Here is a 27,152-nt window from a genome sequence, read left to right as displayed (position 1 = left end):
CGTTCCCAGGGCAGACTTTACACCTCCCCCCCATCAGTGACCTTTCCAAGGGAATGCCTGGGAGGGTGGGCAGACTTGGTTCTTGGGGTGGAATGGCTATGAGCCTCCACGCTGCCCCCCGTGTGGCTGTACAGGGGAGGGGGGGTGCTGCCCCTCAGCCTGACTGGGCTGACGGCCTACCTGACTGCACAGGGCTGTTGTGCACTGGGCATTTGGGGGAGGGCACTGAAGTGGATGCATGCCCAGCAGCTCGCACTCTGAGTTCTGTGTACCCCAGGGGAAGTGTTCCTTGCACATAGCAAGGAGCAGCAGCAGGGCAACACCGGGGGGGGGGCTTCAGGGGGTGTCTTTTGGACTTGGTCTGGCTGCTTGCAGACACACATTCCAGCCACTGTCTAGGACAGCGAACTCCTGCACTTGGCACTTCCTGCTTGTCCGCGCATGCCTCTGCCCGCCTGCCTGCCATTGGCAGAGTCTCTGACAGTGGGAGGGAGTGGGGGATTGATGGCCTCTGAGGCATGGGCTTTCTGCCTCCATGCCTGGTCATGTGCAGTGGGCTGGCCAATTCCATGGTGCCACGTGAACCTACACCTCCCCCACCCCCGCCTTGGCAGCAGGCCAATGGCGTGCGCCGGGGCAGAATCACCATGGTGATGGGTTCTCTCTCGCTCGTCAGGCTACTCTTCCCTCTCCAAACGTGGCAAAATGTCTTCCCTTTGAAAGCAATGAGTGGTGCCATAGATCCGCCCACGCCAAGTGGCCGGCTGCCACGTATGTCTGGATTGGGCTGCCCGGGTTCCTATTTACGTTCCTCTTTTATTCTAAGGTTTTTTGGCGGGGGCAGGGGGGTCTCTGAATTTTCTTGCACATGTGCACTTCATTGTTCCATTCCCATGAGGTGTAATAGATTAGCTGAAATGCTATAGTTTCTATGCAGATCATGTTAAGCTAAGTGGTTCATTTGTACAGCAATTACTATGGGTGTGTCACAAATGCATATCACTGATGCTAGCAACCAGATCAGCTTCCAGTCTCATCAAAGCTGTAACTGCTAGTGCTATGTGTTAAGCCAGGGGTGTCTAACTCATTTATTATGAGGGCCAGATCTGACATTAATGAGACCTTGTCGGGCTGGGCCATGTGTGTCATAAAATGTAATGCCAGGTAGCACAGATATAAACTTTATAAAGGGAACAAACACAATTAAAGATTTTTTAACTTAAAATAAGACAAAACATTAGCACACTTGCAATATTTTAACAGTCTCTGATAATTGATACCTCTTGCTCTGAATTACTGCATCAAAAACTGGAGATGATATCTGAGCTGAAGCAATCTTGAATATGCTGTTCAGGTGTTGTTCAGCTGTGCATCCATAAGTTACAAACCTACTTTTGATGTATTGACATTCATTACAGAAATCTCATGGTCAATGCTTTGATCCTAAGACCCAGAGGAAAACATGAAATGGCTGGGCATTGTGAGCTTTTGTACACAAGCTGCTTCATGTGCTGGTCAAGAACATGTGAAGGCACCATGACACAAACTGAGGGCTATGTATTTATTTACAAAACTGTAGTCTTCCCTAGAAAAATAACTGCAGCTCTTATGAGGCAGTGCAGGAAAAGAGAGACAGCCATGTACACTGGTCAATACCAGCCTACTATCAGAGAAGTCTAAGTTCAAAATCCCCAATCAATCAAAGGAAATCAAAGGAAAATGTGAAAGAAAAAATCAAAGGAAATGTGCTGGGTAAACTTGATCTGGACACACACTATCAGTCTAATCCTGGCTTGTTGTTTCTCTTCTAAATAGTTTACATGCTTTCCTACTGAGAAACATTGGATCATGAGAGCATTAATAAAGGGGGAGGCAAACTCAGTTGCATCCATAACAAGCCCAACAAAATACACACACACTTTCGCTGTCTCTCTGTAGCAAGGCAAAACCTCATACCTTGAATAAAAGATTGCTGGTCTTACAGCTGCTTTCTTTGTATCTCTCCAGTAGGATCAAGGGAACTGGGCAAGAAAGTTCTCTCTTTTTCCCTCCTTTCCCAGGAGATGAGGAAGGGAAGGAACCTCAGCCACTAGAAGGAAGAGAGGCTCAATAGCTCTGCAGTGTGATTGATTGAGCCTGGCAAACTTAATCACCAAGCTCCTCCATTGACTGAAGCTCCTCCTCCCTTTGGGAAGAGGAAGGGGGAGGAAGAAAAGAGCAAGGAGAGTCTGCTTTGCTTGGCTGCCTTGTCACAGGAGAGAAAGAAAAAATGGCGACCAAAAGAAGCAGGTTAGGGAGAAGAAAGCAGTTGATGGCTATTTGCTGGCGGGCCTGATTGGAGCCCTTTGGGGGTCAGATCAGGTCCGTGGGTCATATGTTTGACACCCCTGTGTTAGGACTTGTCATGACCTACCCCTTTTCCAAGGCCTTCAGCATTTTTTTTAAAAAATATTTTCCTCTCAGTCCTTCAGGTTGAACTGGGGTATCCAAATTCACGAACCACACACTGCCATTACAATTTTCAGGACTCTCAGAAGGATGCAGAAGATATATTCCTTGGACAAACTAATCCACAGGGACGTTCCCCAGGATCACTCTCCCTTACATTTATATGATCCCTGGGCAGGTTTATAATACTGGAAGTAACATACACTGGAGTTAGGAAACAAACAGAATAAGTTTATTTAACTGGTAAGAGTGACTTGTTATTCTCCCACTCTCTTCAGCTCTTAATGGAATGAAGTCACAGAGAGCTGGCTCTTGGGAGAACAGGCATTTACAGTTCAAGATATTTGAGAGCTACAGACTTGTAAATACAGAACAGATAAAACTGTCCTTTAACTGTTTTGGAAAGGAATAGCACCCAAGCCCTGCCTATCTATCAAATACCTTACTGGATCCCCAATGCCTAACTATGACACTTCCTAACTTCCTCCCCCCATCAAAACTCCCCAGTCTCCCCCCACACACTTAACAGCTGATCAGCAGTTAAAATACCCCTCATTGAAAACACCAAAACCCACAAAACTGTAAATGGGCTCAAATTGACCCCACCATTTTAAAAGCAGAAGACACAGTTGGGAATCTATAAAACTGTTTATTTTAAAGGAAGCAATCCCCGTAGCCTTCCATACACACACACACAATATTTATTTATTTATTTATGATTTGTATCCCGCCCTTCCCACAAGTGGCTCAGGGCGGCTATAAATACATAAAGTTCAGAAGGTGACTCAGGGGATTGGGAAATTTGAAGCTGAACAGTCAAATGCACAGGGGGCTGTGAGTCATCTAGACTAACTTCCCCCTATAAAGTTGAGATGAGCAAATCAGAGGTTTGAAAAATATGAATGACAAAGGACTGTGGACAAAGCTCAGTGGACTGATGGCTGGGGTCATATAGAGTACTTACCCCCCATATGCAAAATTGAGATCACTCTGAGGTTTGCAAAATTTGAAGGTCAAAAGGGAAGCCATTAGTGTTAAAATCATTTCTTTCAATATTTTGGGGGTCAATAGTACCCCAAATGATGATTGTGCATAGTGCTTTAATTTTCAAGCCAAGTCTATTGGGACCAGATTGACCCCATTTCCCCTTCTGATGAAACTCAAAATTTAAAAAAAAGAAAGGCAGGGGGGAGGGGAGAGAGAGACTTCAGGCACTGAATTTCATTGAAGAGAAAGTTCAATAGGAGTTTGGTGCCTGTAGAGAGTTTTTAAATGGGTAAACCAATTTCCCCCCATGACTCTGGTGTCAAAAATACCTACAATTCCTTGGGAGGGTTAATTTGGATAGCGCTCTCTCAAATATATCTGCAAACCTATCTGCAAATTCCTCCATGAAACTCAATGGAACATTTTAGCTTTATAAGAACATTGAGAAGCCAAAACAGAGTAACTGACAAACTAGATATTCAGCTTTTAAAAGAGTTGGGTCCAGTTTCCTGGACTCTAGTCAGATTCTGTGCAGCCACAAGGAATGGCTTTTTTTAAAAAAATGCAGAAGGCCCAAATGAGTTCAGAGTGCTACCATCCCCCAATACATTTTCTCATGTTGAAAAAGCATGGGGGTGAGTTATTTCCCTGTTTATGCTGCTCCATGGGGACAGAACACTCCACAGAATACTCCTGGCAGCAGAAATGTCCAGGGAATAGGGACATGGGTACAGTGGCACTTGGCTTCACCCTTTGCTGCCATGGGAGCAGCATAAGATCAGCAGCACATGGCTTCATCTTGTGAGGAACAGCATAGGTACAGTAATGTCTGGTTTCACCTTGTGCTGGACCAGGCATGGGCTGACTTCAGCTTCCCAGCACAGGTGTAGCAGAGCCAGCAAGGAGGAACATGGCATTACCTGGACTCTTCCCCCCTCCCCGCGATCCTATCATGTCCAGGCTGGCAAGGAGGAAATGCAGTGTGTCTGGAGAGGAGAAACATGGTGGTGTCCACCTTTGTCCTGCTGGCTTGGGTGGGGTTTGACCAGGACCAGATCCACATGTTTTTTGAGGGGGGGCAAAATTAAAAAATGACACCCCCTTATGGGCCATTCTATCTTATGATCCCATAGAATACAGTGGACTCCATATCCAATTTGGCGCCCCCCCTCCATTGGTGCCCGGGGCAAGCACCCCCCCTCTGCCCCCCCCCCAGATTTGGCCTAGGTGTGACTTGCAAGGAGGAGCACAATGGTGCATCCTTTCTCTCCAGCTGGCTCTTTGACTCTCTATCCAGCGAGGGCTGTGTATGGTGACAGGACATGGTGTGGGCCTTTTCCAGGGCCATTTTGCTTTCCCAGGCCACTGCTGCCTACAGGCTAAGAATGAAGGGCTGATTTATAATGACCAAACAGTTATTAACTCACTCCCCCCAGGCCAATTAGAAAACATTTCCAGCAAATCTATATGTGTTTTAGTTTCAGGTCATATTCACAACTCTATAGCCATGATAAATGTTCTAAAGCAACAAACAACATGGTAGAAACTCTGAATTTAATATTATAAACTGTATACAAATTGTTTCTAAAAATATCTCGTTTCTGAAAATAGGCTTATCTTTTGAGGGAAAAAAGAGTAGTGTATGAACCCTTGATATAACAAAATGTACATTTAAATAAATACGTCAGAAATTATTTTCATCTGTCTTATAAGTTGGATGGTTCATAGCTCCCTCACTACCAAAGATCTTGAAAGTTAAATAGCTTGTTTCTCCCCAGTGAAAGACTTAACTAAAATAAGCACGATGAACAAATCTCCAACTGTGAACTAATTAAAGACAATTTCCTTTCATGGTTTTCTACTAAATGTCATTTGTGATTTTATTTTGCTTTCTTAAGGTTTGCCTTACTTTATATACATACATTATTTGTACAATTTCTTTGAATACCTAGTAGATCAAACCAATGTAGACAAAGAATTGTTGTTTATTTACCTTTTATATAAAATCTTATTATTTTTAATTGTTGCAGATTATTTCAGTGTTGTCTTTAATTATTTTAAATAACTAAAGGCTAGCATTTTTAAAACATTTGATTTGTCACACATTTCCCAAATAGAGTAATAAACTGAAAATGGATATTGTTTTATTTTTTAAATATGAAGCACCAGCTTCCCATGGGTCAGTGCTAGCTATGGCTGCAACCAGTAGCTTTCTCCATCTCATCTTAACAAACTGATTTCAAAGGATTCATGCTTCAGATAATCACTTTTTAGTGCTTTTAATCCTTAAGAGATTTCCTGCGTAATCCTGCACTGAGTTACTCCAGCCTAACCCCACTAAATGCAATCAAGTAGAGTTGAGCAAATCTGTGTAGGATTGTAATGGTAATGGCTCCCCCACACCCATATTCTTCCACTTGCTGCTCAGCATAGGGCAACATACAAATGGAGAACACAGTATATAAAACAGCAAACCAAATAATAATACTGTGTAATACCTTATATACTTCACTACAGAAATTATTAAACAAAGCATACTCAAGTTTACTGAACTCCTGTCTTGTGTTTTCTAATATAATTTCACAATATTCTACAAATACAATTATCCAACAATAGATTATCCAAACATTGACAACAATACACATTCAACAATGCATATAATTATGAACAGCAGCAAATCTATTTTTCAAAATCAACCAGTTAATTTCTCAGCCACTCAAGTAACATTGTGGGACCAAATTTTGTAGGTGCCATTGTCTACAAACCCCTGGTTACAAAGCAGCTTTTGGCGTATGATTGGCATGGGTGTGCTACCTGTGCTTTGTGTTAGCTGTTCAAGGTTATGGTGCTTTTAGTCATGCTTTTAAAGGAAAAATTGTGTTTTGTGATTGCAAGATTTCACTCATGCAAATATGTACTCTGTGGAGCTTTCCCCATGAATAAGTTTGTGTGCACTGCCTCCATCCCTTTGCAGCTTTCACCACAGCTCAAATCCACAAATTTCAGATTCTTTTGCATAATGTTTAGAATCAAAAAGTTATCTTCCATTAACAGAAGACTTTCTTGCTTCTCCCCTCCTGCTGCAATTTATTGAGTTCCCTGAAATACTACTCATAGGGAACAGCAGTTGCCAACCAGACAATGATGAAAAGTGGTAGGGTGCTTGGAAGTGAAATAAAAATGACTTCCTTGTACAGTGCAGAAATGTTCACCACTCTGGGTTTGAGGATTTGATGTCATTTTCTACTCTTCTACAAAATGCCTCTCTTATCTGGGAAGGTGGTTGAGCAGGGACCGGATTAGTATCTGACACAAATGAGACCTTGTCAGGCTGGGCCATGTGTGTCATGAAGTGTAATGCCAGGTAGCAGAGACATAAACCAGGGGTGGCCAACGGTAGCTCTCCAGATGTTTTTTGCCTACAACTCCCATCAGCCCCAGTCAGCATGGTCAATGGCTGGGGCTAATGGGAGTTGTGTAAGCCAAAATGCCCTCAAAACGAGGATGGGGAATTGTCAGGTGAGCACTTGACTTAATAAGGATCTTTTATCTATGTATACAGGATCCGCATCCAGAAATTAATGCTTAAATTTACCAAGGACTCTAATTAAGTAAAACAATTAAAATTTATTCCAGAAAAATATAGAACTCACATACAAGGCAATGTGCTCATGAAACATACATACAGTCCTAGGAAAAATAGAGAGAGATATAGAGACAACACATGGATAGACAAACAGGGTGATAATTACCAATCGTAGTCTTCAAGGAAGGCTCCAATGGCGACGAAAGAGGACGGGGGAAATGGGACCCTCAACTGTGGCCAGAATCGGGGATGGATCTAGACAGCGGAACTGGGGTACTGCTAGATGCACACATGTGGGGAGCTGTGTCACAGGTAATAAAGACTACCTTGAGCCCTTAGGGAATGGGAGGTACAGGGGTGGAGGAGAGGTGGTCAGCTGGTACATGACCTCAGAAAAAGGGGAGGCTCTGCAGTGACCATAAGGGCTGGACTTTTGCAGTAGCCAACAGCAAGTTAATTCATGATACCTAATTGGGTACCCATAACTGACCAATGAACAAGCTGGAGTCCTGGTTACCTGATTGGATCTCCAGGTAACAAAGGACCAGGGTGGGGATGCTCCAGGATGACAATTGGGGAAGAGAATGGGGGAAATCACTGGGTGGAGGGGTACTTAAGACTATTAAACTTATCTAAAAAGATGACAATTGATGGCCAAATTGCTACCTAAGGTAACACCCAGTTTACACAAAGGAACTTGGCTCTGGCTGAAGATGGTCTTCCTCTTCTTCAGTCTTCTCTTGGCACCAGTCTTCGTCTTGAGTTCCGTTAGACAAAGGCTTAGGCGGTCTGGCAGGATCCACGCCTAAGATAAGCTTGATTGCCTTATGCAGAAGTTGAAGCAGCTGTTGGATACATGAGTCTCTTGCTTTGCTGTAATGGAGTCAGGAAAACAAGATGGATTCTGGTGGTGTTAGCCTTTGGTTCATGGAAACAGGCTGGAAACTGTTTGCCTGTACAGTTCGTGGTGGCGTGGCTTCTTCCACTGCAATGGCCAAGACTTGGCATGCAAGGAACAGCTGGAAGCTCGTCTGTAGCTCTGGCAAACACCCATCCAGAGATGTAGAATGCTGCTGCAAAGCTGAGGCTTATAATATCCACATAAGCCTTAGAAACCATGGGCAAAGTCCACTTCTTAGAGCAGATGTGTGCGAGTCAAAACTCCAGGCACCCTGGCAACCATACTGGTGATCACGATGTCCATGTGTATGAAAAGTAGGGGGCTTTTTCTTACAATTCCCCCCCTCAAGACCTACGTCACCAACTGGAGACAAAGTCTTGAATAACACAACAAACAAAAGTCCACAGCTGATCTTGACAGGCGACATATCCACGGGGAGCCAAGTATCAACCGGGGTGTATCTTCTATCTAAAAGTTGGAGCCACTAAACTGAAAACACTCAAAAATCAATTTGAAAAATACAGTATCCAATGGGCCAAAGGCTACTTCCTTGAATACTACGATGTGGAGGCAACAGACATTGGCAACATTGTTTGGCATACAGTATTTTAAAACAAAAGGTCACAATCATTGATATAAAAAGGGTGAATTAACAGAATCATTGCTGCTATTTAAGCCATATAAATAATCAGAGTTGATTGGTAAAACACACAATTATGATATCAATTGATTAGAGAAGCACACAATTACATTAGAATTCATGGTTACAAATGAAATTCATGCTATTTCCCTATAACTAATCTAATACATTGATTTCCTATTCCCTAGCTTAACACTGAGTCTTCTTTTCTTCTTCTCCCCCCCCTTGATAAACTTCTTATACTGAAATATAGAAAATATGGAGATGAGAGAAGACTGTTATGGATAGTGCCAGCTGAAGTAATAAAAATAACGGCTGAGATAAGTGAAGAAAAGTGGTTGTCGTATAATCAATTATTAAAAATACAAAGTGGCAAAATAGAATTGAAAACTGCTGAAGAGTTGAATAATAAATATGATTGGTTCCAAATGCAACAAATAAAGAGCTTGGTGGATAATGATATCAAAACTGAAGGAATAAGAAAAGAACAAACAGAAATGGAAAAAGTTCTGTTTGGAGATAATGAAAAATTAATTTCAAAAATATATAAATTACTTTTAAAATGGTCTACGGAGGATGAAGTAGTGAAATCTCAAATGATTAAATGGGCAATTAATGTAAATAAAGAAATACAGAGGGAAACTTGGGAATATTTGTGGAAGAATTCTATAAAACTTTCGACGTGTCATAGTATTAAAGAGAACTGTTTTAAAATGATGTATAGATGGTATATGACTCCTAAAAAAATTGGCAAAGATGAACAATAAGATGCCAGACAGATGTTGGAAATGTAAAAAACATGAAGGTTCTTTCTACTATATGTGGTGGACTTGTGAAAGAGCAAAAAAGTATTGGCAGATGATTCAGCAAGAAATTTCTAAGATCTTGGGATATGAATTCAAGAAAGTTGCAGAGACTTTTCTGCTGTGATTACAAATGGAAAAATTTCCAAAAGAAGATAGAACTGTAATTTGGTACTTGCTTTCAGCTGCTAGGACATTATATGTGCAGTTGTGGAAGCAAGAAAAAATACCAGAGAAATGGGATTGGATTATAAAAGTTATGACATGGAGTGAAATGGACAAATTAACAAGAATATTAAGAGACTATGATTTAGAAGTTTTTAAGACGGAGTGGAAAAAGTTTAGAAGATATGTAGAAAAAGAGTGGAAAATAAAAGGACATTGGACAATTTTTGATAATGATTAAGTTTAAAAAAAAGAATAATTTTTTTTGTTTTAATAGTTAAGGGTACCTTTAAATATTTGCATTTTAAGTAAATAACACCGGCGGGGGTCAAGTAATGGGGGGAGGGGTGGGTAGAAAGTAATATATGGGGTAGATAAAAGAAGTTTTTAAAGATGTAAGAAATAGATTTATTACCATATGTTACCAATAAAATTGTGTTTTAAGTGCAAAACTCCAGGCACCCTGGCAACCATACTGGTGATCACGATGTCCATGTGTTTGAAAAGTAGGGGGCTTTTTCTTACAGTTGTAGGCAAAAAACATCTGGAGCGCTACCATTGGCCACCTCTGATATAAACTTTATAAAGAACACAGACAAACACAAAGTTTTTTGGGTTTTTTTTTAAAAAAAAACCTTAAAGCATCCTTAAAACATTAGCACTTGTTGGTCTTAATGGTGCTTTCTTTGTATCTTTCCCATTGGATCCAGGGAACTAGGCAAAGGAAGCTCTGGCTCTTTCCTTCCTTCCCCCAGGGACCAGGAGGGAGAGGAGCCTCAGCCAATAGAAGGAAGAGCGACTTGGCTCAGTAGCTCTGCTGTATGATTGAGAGAGCCTGGCAAAGCAAGCTCTCCCTCCCCCCTTCCTGTCCAAGGAAGAAGCATCAGCCAATGGAGAAAACAGAGGTTTTGCTCTGTAGCTCCTGTGTGATTGAGCAAGCCTGGCAAAGCAAGCTGTGATGCAGAAGGATGCAAGAAAGGGAGAAGGAAGCAGACAACAGGCAGTTGCTTGGGGCCTGATTCAGCCCCCAGGCTGCATGTTTGACACCCCTTTGGAATCAATGAGCATATTTCTTGTCATGAAGTAGCACTGAAATGCATTTTGACAAACTGATGTGGGAGCTAAGCCAGTGTGATATAGTAGTTATAATGTCAAACAAAGGCTGGGAAGGCCCAGGTTCAAATTCTTTTGAATTTGAGGAGGGGCATTGTTTCATATAACCCCCACAATATTTAGGTGGTAAGCATTTTTCTTCTTCCCAAACCATCACATTGGAAATTGAGCTCAGGAAGGCATACTTCTAGGCCTTGCCAAATCACTGATGATTAGTTTGGAACCTGTGACGAACGGAGCATGTTCAACAAACATAGCCTCCCTGAACCAATCACTAGAGTGGGAGACTCATGCTAAGCTTTGGGGAAGCAGGCCTTTTTTGAGCAGGAACACACTTCCAGCTGGCTTGGCATCAAGGGTTGTGGCCTAATATGCAAATGAGTTCCTACTGGACTTTTTCTACCCAAAAAGCCCTGTTGGGAAGTAAACAGCAGACATGCTGCAGATCAAGAACTTGTATCTTGGTGGCATGAAGGAACCATGTATTTGCAGTTCATAGCCTGTCATCATTTCATTGTGATCCCGCATGCTCTTTTGGTAAAGACTGGGAATCTGTACAGACTTTTCCCTACCCTGCTTAGTTCCCCACTTTGTCACCTCCTGCATCACAATGCTGCACATGGGCTCAGTAGATATATTTCGCAAATACAAATGTGTTTCGCAAATACAAATGTGTGACTAGGCTTGCTAGATTCCATCTGGTGGCAGGGGATCCCCTGACACTAGTGAGCAGTTTCTACAGCCATTCAGCTGGGCAGCAGAAAAAAAATAAGTGGGAAAATGAGGGGCAACGCACAGCATTCCAACACAGAGATGTCAGTACCTGTGCACCTTGGGTTATATTAGCATAACTCCAGGATCACTCTAGCATTTGGGCAAAGCTCTATGGTTAAACAGGCAGGAATCTCAATGGTTAAACAAGCAGGAGTCTCAGTGTGTATGAAATTAATTAATTAATTATCATATGGCAGTGTATAGCTAGGAGATGCTAAGATTGTCTGGCAGCCAGAAGGTCTAGCTCTTTTAGCATTATGCACCACTAGATGGTGAGCTAGACTTGCTTTTAAGGTAAGCCACTACCTGTCTCTGTATCATGCTCTTGGTTTTCCTTGAAGGCTGCCCATCTAATTACTAGCTAGGAGTAACAAACAGCTTCCAAGATCAGACAGGATTGGGCTAGCCTGGGCTATTCAGGTCAGGGTGTGGATGATATGATGGTGTGGGGAGGTAGGGTAAAAGTTTGTTAGGAACAAGCAGGACATGTACAAAAGAGATGGCCTCCACTTGTTCCAAGAAGGATCCAGGCTGCTGGGGCTTAAAATAAAAAGGTGGCAGAGCAGTTTCTGGGAAATGAATTAGTACTGGCCACTGAGAGAGTGACAAACTCCTAGTTTAGAACAAAGGAGCAAATAACTAGAATTCTTATAACCATTGCTTTTTACTATTAAATCCAAGCCTATACTAGGTACTAAGTAAAATGTGCATTCAAATCACACCTGGTTCAGTTTCTCAAAAGTGTAATTTCAGCTAATTTAGCAATCCATTCTTTTAAGGGATATGTTTTACAGGGAAATTTAAGCTAGTGAGATCAGCCTGAGTAGATCATACAGTTAACTGATTTTTGATAATAGAACATTTTGGATGGCTGAAAATGCTTAAAACCATAGGAAGCAGAGAGTATGGTTAGCAATTATAAAGGAATTTATACCTCTGAGCCCATGTGCAGCATTGTGATGCAGGAGGTGATGAACTGGGGAACTAAGTCCCCTAGCCCTTTCCCTCCTCTCCATGGTAGCAATGGACGGAGTCATTCAAACAGAAGAGGTACAAGGACTCCTTGAAGAAATCCCTTAGCACCTGTCACATCAACCATCACCAGTGGTCTGACCTAGCCTCAGATCGCAAAGCATGGAGGCACACCATCCACCAGGCTGTCTCTTCCTTTGAGAACGCACGCATAGCTGGTCTTGAGGACAAAAGGAGATTGAGGAAGAATCGCACTGCTACAGGACCAACCCTAAATCAGACTTTTCCCTGCAGCCGCTGTGGCCGGACCTGCCTGTCCCACATTGGTCTTGTCAGCCACCAGCGAGCCTGCAGCAAACGTGGACTATTGCACCCTTCTTAAATCTTCGTTCGCGAAGCCAAGCCGAGAGATAAAGGAATTTTCAAACTCCAAATCACGTGTACAAACATTAGCTAGTAAAGACAGAGGTTCGCCGCCTTCCTGATATTTATGTGTTTGATGATCACGTTTCATAAAGAATTTTTCCATATAGGTTTTATCCCTGAAGCACAGTAAGGAAGAAAAAACATTACTCAACACACAAAGCAGAATCACTCCCCACCCCCCAACATAAGTGATTGCAACCCAGTGGACAAACCCCCCCGTTGTGTGTGGAACTGAAGCATAATCTGGAAAAAAGGTAGCTTTCAGAAAAGTTAATGGCTGCTCCACATGGAGATTTTCCCCTGCATAGATTGATGTCTACACAATACTGAGCTCATTGTGAGCACAACTTGTCAGCTTCCTGGGGCTTTCTCCTTTTACCGGATGAAAACTAAACCTACTTTGATCCAGTTCAAAGGGTGAACTGTGGAATGGCTGCTGGTAGAATCTGTTTGAATGACTCCGTCCATTGCTACCATGGAGAGGAGGGAAAGGGCTAGGGGACTTAGTTCCCCAGTTCATCACCTCCTGCATCACAATGCTGCACATGGGCTCAGTAGATATAGAATGTAACTACCCCTTTTGACACTTTATTCCCCCTCCCCCCGCATATATTACCTGCTGAGCAATGATGTAGCAACTGCATGCCTTGGTAGGGGAAATGAAAGTAAAGGGAAGAGTAGAGTCTGGCCACAGGGGACACTCTGATTACTGTCCTAACTCCACTTTTGCACTAGGTGGCAGATATAAGAGGGAGGACATGGGGTAGTGGTGAAGGCAAAAGCAAACAGCATAAGGACAGGGTGTGGTGGATGTCATTCCCACTTGCTGCCATTCTGTTTGCTTGTGAGCATGGGTGTGATCAGATGGACTACCCCTACTTGTTATTTAATGTGTGTGATCACATGCGCACATCTGTGCCTGATAGCCCACTTGTCCTTACCTTGTTTTAGGAGAGCCTGGGAACAGATTAAAGAGCCACTGGAAACTTCCCAGCAGCAAAGTTGATGTGGCACTTCCATGGCACATTTCCAGCCATGGGATCGGCCTGGGCATGCCATGGAAGCACAGGAGCAATGTGATCACTCCTCTCAGCGCAAGCACAGCCCATCCTAACCTCATGGGACAGCAACTGTGTTGCCAGCTTTTTCAAAGCTGAGAGATCACTGTAGCAACCGTATTGTCTGATCCCACCCCATGTTTTTGTACTGTCATGTAACTGCAGCCAATGTTGATTTTTCAATAGGATTTTTGATGAGGGTTCCTCTTAGTAGTACAAGTCCTTCTACAAAAGAACTCTGGTCAGATTCTATCTTCCCAGACCCTTTTGAAATGTATATGAGATTTTCCCCTGTCTCTCATAGTGCTAGGATCTGGGAACACAAAATGGTATAAATTGGCAATATATTCAGTACTGCAAACTGAGGTGGTACTTTATATCATGCTTTATTGACACAGAAGATCTGGTATTGGCCTCTAACATGTCATCTTTGTGCAGGGGCCATGGAAATCTTCTCTGTATTGTTCAGCAGCACGAATGGTACAGAGAAGATTTGTAATGACCTCTAATTACAGGGTTTTTTAAAAACACCAGACAATAGCCACTAATGCGTATTTCAGTACCCTCCAATGTACAAAAGTAACATTCCACTGAATGTCAAATGCTGAGGAGAAACAATAGGAAGAGGTCCTCATGCCCTGCTTATGGAATCCTACACACTTCTGGACTAGATGTAATTTGATTTGAGCCCTCATGAACAAGTCATAGGATGCTTCCACATGGCTATTTTGGTCTCACTTGGTGTCAAATTAGAGCCTTGACTTCTAAAAGCTACAGCCTACAATTATCTCTTTCTAGAAGAAGAGGAGGAGGAGATTGGATTTATACCCCCCTTTACTACCTGAAGGAGTCTCAGAGTAGCTTACAATCTCCTTTTCCTTCCCCTCCCTACAACAGACACCCTGTGTGAGGTAGGTAGAGCTGAGAGAGCTCTCCCAGAACTGCTCTTGAGCAGAACACCTCTGAGAGTTATGACTGACCAAGGTCACTCCAGCAGTTGCATGCGGAGGAATAGGGACTCAAACTTGGTTCTCCCAGATAAGAGTCCGCACACTGAACCACTACACCAAACTGGCTCTCTCAGCTTCACCCCGTTATTTCTCAACCTTCTGTACTGAAGGATTGTAATCAAAGCAGGTTTTCTCACTGTGTGAATGGGAATATTCAGGTATTCTAAACTCCCAGCCCACATGACACCATATCAAGATCCTCATCCCCTCACAGTTGTTATCTCTCCATCCAGCTTTTTACTCTTTTGCCTTTTTTGTTACAATATTAGTTCATAAAACTGGATTCATAGCACACACACCCCCTGCTATACTATGATGATCACTTGCAGGCTAGGAATTGCCCCATTTATTTATTTTTCTTCTTTTTATTTACATTCTTATGGGTCCCTCTAATGAAGCATATGTGAAGCACATAAGGGCAGTACAATGGAATAAACTATTTTTTCTTCCCAAAACACCAGTGCTGTCCCCCCCCGCCATCTAATAACAAAGCCGCTACAATAACCAGACTATTTTTTAAAAAGTAGAAATAAATGATACCATTTGTGAAGAAATGCATTTTCTCTTGGGAGGCTGGCAAAGAGCAAAGTCTCCATTTTGTGTTTTAACAGTGGTTTTTTTTCCCTCTAGGCAGAGGAGGAAGTCAGTTTGCTTGTATCTCAGCCCATCGCCATACAAATGCTAATAGGGATAGACAAAGGAATGGCCAAGCTTCCCCCTTTCCCCCCCTCCAAGCAGGGAACAGAGGTTTGGAAAACTTTAGACTAGAACAAACTCCAGGAAGTAAATGTCTAGAATATTCAGGAAATGCTTCTCTGACCTTGCCTGACATGGGTCAGGGGTGTAGAGCATAGGGAGAGGTAATAAAAAGGAAGCAGTAAAAAGGAAGCAGCTCTCTTTTCCTTGGGTGCTGTGTCCAGGACAGCAGGGATAGACCTCACCATGAAGCAGGCAGTCATTGACCATGTGCTTTCCTGGGAGAGTTGGAACAAGTTTCAAGGTAATGGTTATAATGTAGAGATCTAGAAAATCTAAGCTAAATACCTTGTCCTATATTTTACCATCTGATAGGGCATGTATAGACAAAGGGACAAAGGATTTGTGTTTTTACTCATTTATTTTGGATTCCTTGCTCAATTTGGTGCTGTGCCAAAAGGATGCTTGTAAACATTCTATTTTTAATAAATACTTAAACTTTTGATGATGGGATTAGTTCTCTGTACCACATAGACCTCCACTGTCTCAGACATACTATTTTAAGAGGCGGGCAAGGGAGAACGCAGGCAGCTGGCAAGCGGTTATTCTTTCAGGGGCACCCAATGCAGTAAACTGTCCCCATGGTGGCCAAGTGCTGGGCAGCTGGAACATAGAGGCAAGGACTCAGAACTTGGAAGGGAAGCTGGGAGTCCTGCCCCTCCCAGTGGGCAATTCCATACAAAGGGCAGTTGGTGGCATCAGCCTATCCTGAGAGTTAAAAAAAAAAAGCCCCGCCAGGGCTATTAACGTCTAGGTGTGGAGAAACACCTAGAAGGGCAAGGCGGAAACAGGGTCTGCAGGCCATAGCAAGCACGTTCTGCCACACCATACTTTTTTAAAAAATAGTTTCAGACTCTGAAGAGTAAACAGTGAAAAACACTACTATATTGCAAACCACCTGTAATCATTTTCTTCAAGTATTGTCTGACATCACTTGCTTATGACAACAGCCAGCCATCAAACTGAGGACCTTTATTCAGGAGGTTAATGTGAGGTAGGAACTCCATTCAGTGTTATTTTGGCTTAAGGGCATAATGTCACAATTTAGTGCATCTTTTAATGACTTTTTTTCCTAAAGGCTTTTTTTCCTTGCAGCTTAGACCTAGTTCAGCGAATTTCCTTGCAAGATACTTAGGAGACTAGGAGGTGGGGGTGGGATGGGAAAGTACAATTGATTGTGTAGCCAAATTTCTGTTCATGCCTGCTTACTGATTTTTGTTCATTTCACAAACAAACAAGGCATGAATACATCAACCCACAAACCATAAACAATAAAGAACTTCATCCTGTAAGTTTGCTACGGACAGCAGTTTGTGGCTGAATCTGCTATTTGTCATAAGATAAATGATAAAGTGATTGCCATTTGTCACTGAATACACAAGAGGAGTGTTCATCTGTGAACCACACAAATGCAAGCAGCAGTAAATACTGCTGCTCTTAATACTAACCACTAAAATAAAATCCCTTTATGGTGAGGGCCAAAAATGTACTATTTTGCCAGAATAAATTCACAGAACTCATTTTAATTTGATTAGAATAACTATACCATAGACAAGAAAGCATCATTCAGCACATAAATATCCTAAACCTACCAGATTACAATTTTCACAGAGGTAAAAACTATATTTTATAGAGAAAGGTGGCTTATAAAGTTGGGAGTAGAATTTAATTTATATCTATTGTTCCCATTTTTGTAGTGTTCAGTGATTTTTAATACAAACTTTTTTATGTTTCTGAGGGTCACTGGTGCTTGACGGCTTTCAGCTATATTAATAGAGTTTATAACAGTGCCCATACATTAATATAGTCTGTGTTTTATCCAAGCTCTGATTGAATTTAGGGAGTGCCTAAATTCTTTGTTGTTATACTTGCTGCCAGCTATAAGATCTTTATTAATGTAAAGTTATCCAACAATAAAATAATTCTTTGTATGCAAATGACTTTTTCTTGAACTTACAAGGCTACTCAGTAAATTTAGGCCACAATTCAGAAAATGTACGAATAGTTCCTCATTCAATAAGGCTTTGGTTTCGCAGACAGAAGACTCTACCACATAGCACAGTATACCAAAAAGTCAAAGTCCAATTTGATGTGCACAAGATTGGTTAGGCACCTCTAAATTAACTCCCTTACCTGTGGCAATAATCTCTTGCTAAGCTTACTGGTTGGCTATTAGGATGAATATTGGGAGCAGACCTATGATAAATCTACCTGATATCCTACCCTTTCTGCATTATGGTGATGGCCAGCAAAGCAACAAAGTCTGCCCCCTTCTAGTACTATTTCCTTTCCCTATCTTCATAGATATGCTTCATCTCCAAATTTGCAATGTGCAACCATAGTGGAACCTTGACCAACCAATTAAAGTCAGTTCTTTTCTGCATGCTCTAAAATATCTATAGTAATGAAGAACCACACTTGAAGAGCAATATTGCCTGGACATCACCAACATAAGAGATTTATAGGCAAGATTCATTGGCCACTCTTAGTAGGCTACATATGTACACATGCAGATATTTTACTATCCAGACCTTAGGTTTGCAGATTGCAGGTCATAACTACCTTAGGAATATGAAATACCTCCAGTGGAAATCATGCAGGCTAGACTCTAAGTTCCTGGACTAATCTGTTGTTTCTGACAGAAAAGTAGAGGCTAGCCTCCCTTACTCACTCACTCTCATGCTCTCTTTTTCCTCCCCTGAGACTCTAAGAAGGACTTTGCAAGCAGTAAAAATAAAAAGAAGCTTGTATTTTAGGTGAATACTTAGAACAGGCAGGTGGGTGCAGATGGCAGGCAAGAGACTGGAGGTACAATAAAGTTTAAGAGACTTTCACATCAGCCTACATCAATCTCATGTGTAGCATCAGGATTCACACTCCTGTGAGAAAGGCAGACTCTAAATAACACAAATAAAATAAAAAATAAAAATTGAGTGGGGTTGTGTGCTTCTGGAATCACAAGAAGACATAGACCATATGCAGGATCATGGTAATTAGCATAACCTATAGGTTTTTTAAAAAAACATAATACATGCTCAGATATGAAATATTATATACAGAATGGAAACTTCAATATCTTAATACTGCAACTATGTCTGGGTTGTACTAATGTTATCTAAATTGGTCCTTGTATTAGGACTGTCACACAGAGAACATCCTCTAATGTGAAAACCCTGAAAACATAAATTGCAATAATACCATGGCAATATTTGTATAGCAATCTAATAAAACCACTCATGTTTTACAATCCTTGTGCATTTACCTTTAAGCTAAATGCCCAATTAAAATTATGGTTGCCCAAACTATGTTCCTCCCACATGACTAGTCCAGAGCAAACCAATGCAGAGAGGCAATGGGTTCCCATACAGGGACAAAAAGGTCTGGTAGGATAAACGAGGAAAGAGATTCATATAGGAGGGAAACAATGTTCCCTCTTGGCTGAGGCATCTTGTGAGCAAAATTCTACTTCGTGAGCTACGAGAATTAAAGTAGTCAGTGAGTCTACATATGACTATCGCACAAATTAGTTTTTCAGATGATTATCAGGCATCAAAATTTACTGTAGAGTTTTTCAAGGTATAAACTTTCATGTGCACACACATGTCTTCAGATACAATGAGGGTTGAGCGGGAAATTACTAAAAACCTAATTAAAATGTTTAACAGATTTAAGAACCAAACAGGAACAAGCTTAGCTTATATGGTTGGTCATTTGGGTTTAATTCCTGGAAAAATATAAAGATGTCAAAATTGGAGATAGATGGGCAGCTGTACCCTTAATTGCAGTTGCTGGAATGGCCTTGGGTCAGCCATAGCACTCACAGGAGTTGTCCTTGAAAGGGCAGCTTCTGTGAGAGCTCTCTCAGCCCCACCCATCTCACAGGGTGTCTGTTGTGGGGAAAGAGGATAAAGGAGATTGTAAGCCACTCTGAGTCTCTGATTCAGAGAGAAGGGTGGGATATAAATCTACAGTCTTCTTAATTGTGGAATGCTATTCTTGCTTGGTTCTTGAATCTGTTTGGTTCTTGAATGTGTTAAATTTCTTCATTTGCTCTGTATTCTCACCCCTTCACTCAAAGCGCTTTGTTTCAAACTCCTCCTTAAAGCATGGCAAAATTACAACAGGGAGAAGTGCTTTTTATGTAGCAAAGAGTGTGCATTCTCCACCGCTCCCTCCCCTTTATGCCCCTTAGGCAAACAGAGCTTGGAGACTGAGATACTTATTCCAAGACAAGCGTCCTGGAGGTAAGTGTTCAATTGAGCAAGCCCCTTTGGTGGGGGAATCTCTCCACTGGGGCAAAGGTGGTCTCTGTGCATCTACCTCTGGGTGTAGTGGCACAAAAGACGCTCTCTGCTTTGCAAAAGGGGGGAAAGTTATGCAGTGAACTCTCTTCCCTAGGCTGGAGTTGCTCAGCAACCTGATGCCATATCCACCCCATGTATTGCTGGCCTCCTCCAGCATCTCCTTGGTTGGCCAGCAGTGGGAGGCACAGCCACACCATGTTTTTTGTACCTTTCTGCCATTTCTTCCTCAGCTATTGCTGCTGACGCTGTCGTGCCCAGCTCAAACTCCCATGGCCTCTGGCTCCATTTCTAAGCTGCCTCTCAGGCATCTTCCCTACTCTGCATGAACTACTGATGGGTAGTTAAGGAGGTAGAAAGGAGGGAGGAGATTACCCATCGCTCACAAAATGTGGCAGGAGGATTAGTATTGCCTCATGGGTGCTGTAGTACTTGGAGCCCAAGGGGGCATATGGAAGCCTCTCCAAGACTCCATTTGCCTGTGCTGAGATGAAAAATTTAAGCACTGAGGGCTTAAAAGTTGTGCGTGAGCATATGCTACTACACCTTAGAGGAAACACTGGAGGGAAGGGCATTTTCTCACCAGATGAGGAAGTGACAGGAAGAATGGCTGGCAGTAGAGCTGATTGGTTGAGTCAGGCCCATAGCTATGGTGGGGTTTGGGGAGGCAGACCACTCTTTTTTTAAACAAACAAACAAACAAAACCTTTCCTTTGTGGGGCCCCTCCATTGGAGGGCCTCCAGGACCCAAGGAAAAGGGAGGGAGAGCGGGCAAGCACAAGAGAGACCAATAAGAGTGAGAGAGCAGGAGAGAGCAACAGGGAGAGACAGAGAAAGCAACAGCAAGAATGACAGCAAGGGGGAGAATGAGAGAGTGACAGCGACAATGACAGCAGGGGGGGGAGAGCAAGGGGAAGAGTGAGAGAGTGACAGTGACAGAGAGTCAGTGACAGTGAGGGGGAGAGTGAGAGAGCAACAGGGAGAGAGAGAGACAGGGAGAGTGAGAGAGTGACAGTGAGAGAGCAAGGGGAAAATGAGATAGATAGATAGATAGATGATAGATAGATAGATAGATAGATAGATAGATAGATAGATAGATAGATAGATAGATAGATAGATAGATAGATAGATAGAGAGCATGACAGCAAGAGAGAGAGCGAGGGGAAGAGCAAGAGAGTGACAGTATAAGAGAGAGAGTAACAGCGAGGGGGAGAGCTAGAGAGTGACTGCGAGAGCAAGAGAGCGACAGTAAGGGGGGGAGCAAGAGAGTGACAGCGAGAGAGCAAGGGAGAGTGGAAGAGAGTGACAGGGAGAGGGACAGCAAGAGAGAGAGAGAGCAACAATGAGAAAGAGAGCTGGGGCTGGGCAGGCTGGCCACTGGAGGGAAGAAGCAGCCAAACCCTGCAGCCCCCACACCATTTTTAAAAAATCTCTCAGGCCCTTCCACCCAAAATTTTCTGGCTACAGGCCTTGGCTGAGTACAGGAAAACTAAAAGATGGGGAGCAGGTTGAGAGGTACGGAGACTCAGATTTGGGGAAGAGAGTAGAATATGAATCAATGAATGAATAGTTTATTGTACATGGCCATTGGCTATTACAATATAAAAGCACATTATGAAAAACACAATGTAGAATTTTTACATTCAAAATAGAATATGAGAGAAGGAAACATAACCTATATGAACAAGAAGATGGTCTGAATGTTTTCATGCTTGTAGTGCTGCAAGAAAGTTCTAGAGGAGAAACCAACTATGGAGGAACTTGCCAGGCAAATGAAGAAGAAAGAGATGAAATGATGCAAAGGAAAAAGAATATTTAATAATTCTGTACAAGAGACTAGAACGAATCTGAAAGATTCCCCCTGATGAAGCTACACCTGAAATGTGTAAGGGTTATATAATTATTAAAAACTAGGAATAAGGCCCGTTGTGAAAAGAAAATACAATGGACTCTAGAAAGAAATTCTGGGTGAGTGTTTTCCCATCCTTGCTGTCTTCCACATTACCCAAGTGAAGGCATTAACACACACACATCTCCCCGGGGAGCTGATCTCTGCCATCTGGAGAGCAGTTGTAATTCTGAGTGATCTCCAGCCCTCACTTGGAGATTGATAGCAAACAGGTAAATAACTGTGGAAAATCACAAAATGCAATAAATAGTAATTCCAAATACTTAAACAAAAATTCAAAAAGCAGCAGCAATAATAATTTCATAGAAAATTTAGTAAATATACAAAACACTAATCACTATGGCATCTATAAGATCATATAACAATTCAATTAATAACAACACTCATAAATAATTATAAACAGTTCATTAATGTCCTAAAGTACATCGTTCCTCCAGACAGCTTCCAAAAGTTTAGCAAGACGATCCTGCTGCTTTTCTTGCGGTGGGTTAAAGCGCTAGTGCAGCCAACAGTCCTGTGGCGAATATCGATCAACCAGAGAGGATGATAACATTAGAGATCGAGGTGCATTGGCGAGGGATTTTGTCCACAGAGGCTATCCGGCTCAGGTGGTAACTGAGGCTGTTACCAAAGCTGACACTATCGACAGAGCACTTTTATTTGGAAAAAAGCAGAAGGATAGAGGTCATCAAATAGTGTGTGCCTTTGATTATACACCATTTTCTAATAAGATCAGAAATATTATAAATAGGCACTGGTATATTTTGAGCAAAGCCCCAAGTTGCAAGGAGAGACCTCTGATTGGCTTTAGAAAAGCAAAAAGTATCAAAGGTTACACATTCTGATGTGAGACAGAATACAGCTTTGGAGCACAAGATGGTGGTAGGGAACTTTCCCTGTGGAGATGAAGTTTGTCCACTGGCTATGAACACCAAGGAGTTTGTACATCCAGGCAGTGGACTTAAAATTAGACAAAGACATTTCAGTACATGTTCCACGTGTCATGTGGTCTATGTAATCACCTGTGGGTGTGGCAAGGTGTACATAGGTAATACGACTGGGCAAATACGAGTTAGGGTCCTGGAACACCAGTCTAGGGATCGCTCGCACAATATGGAAGCTCCTCTTATGGAGCATTTTGTCTCCAATCAGCATTTTGAAAATGATATGAGGTTTTGTGTTTTGTATAAGTATCAGGGTACCCATAGGACAGCAGATGAAATTCAGAGAGTTTTACTCTGTGAGGAGGCTTTCTGGATTTTCAAAATGAATTCTCTTGAGCCCACGGGGCTTAACTCAGCCTTGGATCTTACGTGTTATTTATAGGAGGGCTTAGCTCAGCCTTGGATCTTATTTGTTATTTACAGTTCTCTTAGGATGTTTTGTTATTGTAATATAATTCTGTGTTAGTTTTAGTAAAATGGATAGTTTGCAAGTTATGGTATTGGCTTTAGGTGTGTCTGTGGTTTCCTCGTTGGTGTTATTGCTTTAAGAGAGAAAGCAGCTGCTATGTATTAGCATTTATAAGGATGTAAGTTTGTTAGGTATGTTGAGAGTTTCTCCATGCGTAGTGCTGTGAGGCTGTTACCTGGGCTAGTTGGTGAGCAGCCTATACTAAATATGTTGTGTAAAGGGCTTTTGACTTGAGTTATATCTTATACATATTGCTGTAAAAATTACTATGTGGCTCTGTGTTTCTAGATGAGTGGGAGAAGCCTCTTCGATAAAAGACTGGGTCAGAAATGGTGATATATGCGCGTCCCCGTCAAAGGTTTTCCACACACCCACTTGTTTATTTTTTCAAGAACTGAAGCCTTGATTTTGGCTGGATTGAATTTCTTATTGAAACATCTATCAACATATAAGATCGATATTGGCCACAGGACTGTTGGAGCGCACTAGCACTTTAATCCACTGCAAGAGAAGTGGCAGGATCGTCTTGCTAAACTTTTGGAAGTCATCTGGAGGAACAACGTACTTTAGGACATTAATGAACTGTTTATAATGATTTATGAGTGTTGTTATTAATTGAATTGTTGTATGATCTTATAGATGCTGTAGTGATTAGTGTTTTGTATATTTACTAAATTTTCTATGAAATTATCATTGCTGCTGCTTTTTGAATTTTTGTTTAAGTATTTGGAATTACTATTTATTGCATTTTGTGATTTTCCAGTTATTTACCTGTTTGCTATCAATCTTCACTGTGGTTCTCTGGTTTCTCTCACTTGGAGATTGGCAATAATGGTTCCCCAGGAGGAAATGGTTGGTTTGGAGGGTGGAGTCTATGACATTGTACCTTTCTGAGGTACCACCCCTCCTCAAACCATACCCTCTACAGGCTCCACCCCTCAAATCTCCAGAAATTTCCCAACCTGGAGTTGGCAACTGCTAAGTCACACTGTCTGTCATAAGGGGGCTGCTGCTGAACAAGAGCAAGCAGACAGGCTTAGTTAAAAAAATCCAGTCAGGTAACATCAAGTTACCCAGAGGGTGCTGACATGCCTAGGGTAGCCAACCTCCAGGTGGAGCCTAAAGATCTCCTGAAATCACAAATGATCTCCAAACAACAGATCTCTCCCTCTGGACTCTATGGCATTATATTCAGCTGAGGGCTCTCCCTTACTGCCTAGCAACAGCTTCCCCAGTGGCCCAATTCTCAACTGTCCTGGGTGAGGCTGAGGGGAGGAGGGAAGGAGGGAGTGACAGAAAAGAGGCAGCCACCATGGCCTCTGAGGAAATGCTTTTTGAGGCTGCAATAGAGCAGCAGCCCTTTCTGAGGCTGGTTGACAGAGGACACAGATAAGCATCAGAGATGCATCAGAGATGTGTCTGTCTCTGGGGTTTTGGCATCTCGAGTTTGGGGGGGTGCACGGAGCTCGCTCTTGGCGACCACCCCCAAACCGGGCGGTAGGGGGGTGCCACAGCTGTAGTCCTCTGGAGGAGTCCTCTGACAGCAAGGGGCTCTGCAGGATCCAGGGAAATGGCGGCAGCTGGTCCCTGTTCCTCCTGTCTGCCCTGATGCTCCACCGTTGCTGTCGCCATGATGGCAGTAAGAGATAAACACCCGACTGCTTTCTTTTTAAACAAGCTTCTACTATATCATATCTCTACCTTAATCACCAAAATGCTATTGTGCAAGTAAGTTTTTCTTTTTACTGCTATCAATTTATGGATCTTCTGTTATAATGCCAATTTGAACTGTTTAAAAAAAAAGGGAAAGAGGAGGATATCCCCCCCAAGGAAGGCTTCAAAAAGACAAAGAACAAACTTAAGAACTCCTTATAACTTAAATTGGACTGACAATTGAATGGATTTGGCTTACAATTAATCAAGCTATAATGAGAGCATTATTTTATTTTAATACGGTCTGAACAAAAGTCTGCTATATTTTGTAAGATAAATGCTTTTGATACCTGATTGGAGTTGAAATGATTACAACTGAATTGTAAGAGGAAAGCTCATGGCTGGAGAAGACTGAGAAAGATAGACTATCTGGGATTTTGAGTTGGTTTTTTAACTTTGATTATCAGACTGAGTTATATTGCAGAGATTCAACCTGAAGCACTTGATGAAAAAGATATTATGATTGCCATATCCTCCTTAAAGCAGGAAATTGGTCTGCTAGCAGAGTTAATACAGGACAAGATGGAAGTCTTTATTTTAAAACACAGCGAAACTGAAAATCTACATGAGCGGAATGATGAAGGGATCCCAGTGATGTCTATGGAGATGAGAGAGGTAGAGAAAGATCTGGTGGAAAAGTAGTAGAAAGAAATCAAAATGGAGACAATGGAGACATTGTGTGCAGTTACAAAAAAGAGGCGGAAATCAACCTTGTTTAAAATTTGTGCAGGAGGAAATGACAGTGTGGAGATCCCATCGCATTTAATAAAATGGATATATATGGTAAAGGGAGAAAAGGCTGACTACTTCAAGAAGATCAAGTCTGGGAAAACTTTTAAAAAGAAGAGATTATTAACTGTTGCTCTTTCTTGTAACTGGTTAACATGGAATTAACAAAAGCAAACTGGTGTGTGGCCTTGAAACAGATTGGAAATGACAAGTGTGATTTTTAGAGACAGATGATTTTGAAATTGCAAATGAGATTTTTAGAATCTGAATGCTTTTTTCCTGTTTGTTATTTTTACTTATGGGTTCCATATTCTTAAAACTAATAAATTTAATATAGAGTGGGTTATAGAAATATATGATTTTTTCCATGGGTGAGATAAATAAGTGAGAGAAAGGAGGCCGTTTTTATTTAGGGATTTCGCTTTTTTCTTATAAAGTTAGATGGAGCAAGTTAATAGAGAGAGGGCTATAGAGACCATGGCGCAGAGTGTTAAAGCTGCAGTACTGCAATCCTAAGCTCTGATCACGACCTTAGTTCGTTCCCCAGTGGAAGCTGAGTTTTCAGGTAGTCGGCTCGAGATTGACTCAGCCTTCCAACCTTCTGAGGTCGGTAAAATGAGTACCCAGCTTGCTGGGGGTGGGGAGTGTATGACTGGGGAAGACAATGGCAAACCATCCTGTAAAAAGTCTGCTGTGAAAACGTTGTGAAAGCAACGTCACCCCAGAGTCAGAAATGACTGGTGCTTGCACAGGGGACCTTTCCTGTTCTATAGAGACTGTATGATTTTTTACCTAGGTAAAAATGATAAGCATGGGAAATGAAATTGCCACTGGTTATTAAATTTGTGTGTGCTTTTTTAGGGTAATATGAGCCTTCCAAAAGTTTAATGAAGTTAAATATTTAAATACTTAATCTAGACAAATAATTAATTACTTAATCTAGACAAATAAATAATTAATTGATTTGGGTCAATTTACAATAAGGTAGACAACACAGGTATTTAAAAACTTTAAAGATCTGCTCTTGGTTATTTTTTATTTTTCTTTCTTTTTAGCAATAGATGTTGATATTGAAGCAGATAAAGTAATATCTGTTAGGTTCTATTTTGGTCCTTTGCTATTTTTATTTTTTCTCTGTTGGAAATAATTAAGGTAGTGTTAAGTATAGATTATATTAATCTCTCCTTATGATTATTGTTAGTATGGTCAAAGTTAGTACTTATCTCTAATACGGTTAAAATAAGCTACTGGGTTCTATTTTGTGATTGGTTTCTTTGCTCTTCTCGTTTGTGGACATTAAAGATGAATAGTATAGATTTACATTATAAGTAATAGTTAGTAAAATATATATAATAAAATAATAAGACTGTAGAATGTAATGGTTGGATTGGGTTAAAATTTAAGACTTACAGATAGAAAGAATTTAAGATCAGGTTTGGAAGGCAGAA

At 41.7% G+C, this 27,152-nt stretch overlaps 1 protein-coding gene and 1 non-coding gene across 3 annotated transcripts in view; both read right to left on the bottom strand.

Moving 5' to 3' along the window:
• The window catches only part of CCDC178 (coiled-coil domain containing 178), a 298,788-nt gene that overhangs the window by 174,408 nt on the left and 97,228 nt on the right, over positions 1-27,152 (bottom strand). The window lies entirely within an intron of this gene.
• On the bottom strand, positions 14,271-14,372 carry LOC132575608 (U6 spliceosomal RNA). The gene has a single exon (XR_009555696.1). It is a non-coding gene; the product is annotated as a U6 spliceosomal RNA (small nuclear RNA).

Source organism: Heteronotia binoei, chromosome 7 (assembly GCF_032191835.1).
Source record: "Heteronotia binoei isolate CCM8104 ecotype False Entrance Well chromosome 7, APGP_CSIRO_Hbin_v1, whole genome shotgun sequence".
Taxonomy (NCBI): domain Eukaryota; kingdom Metazoa; phylum Chordata; class Lepidosauria; order Squamata; family Gekkonidae; genus Heteronotia; species Heteronotia binoei.
Note: the sequence above shows the minus strand (reverse complement) of the source record. Positions and strands in the feature narration are given on the sequence as shown.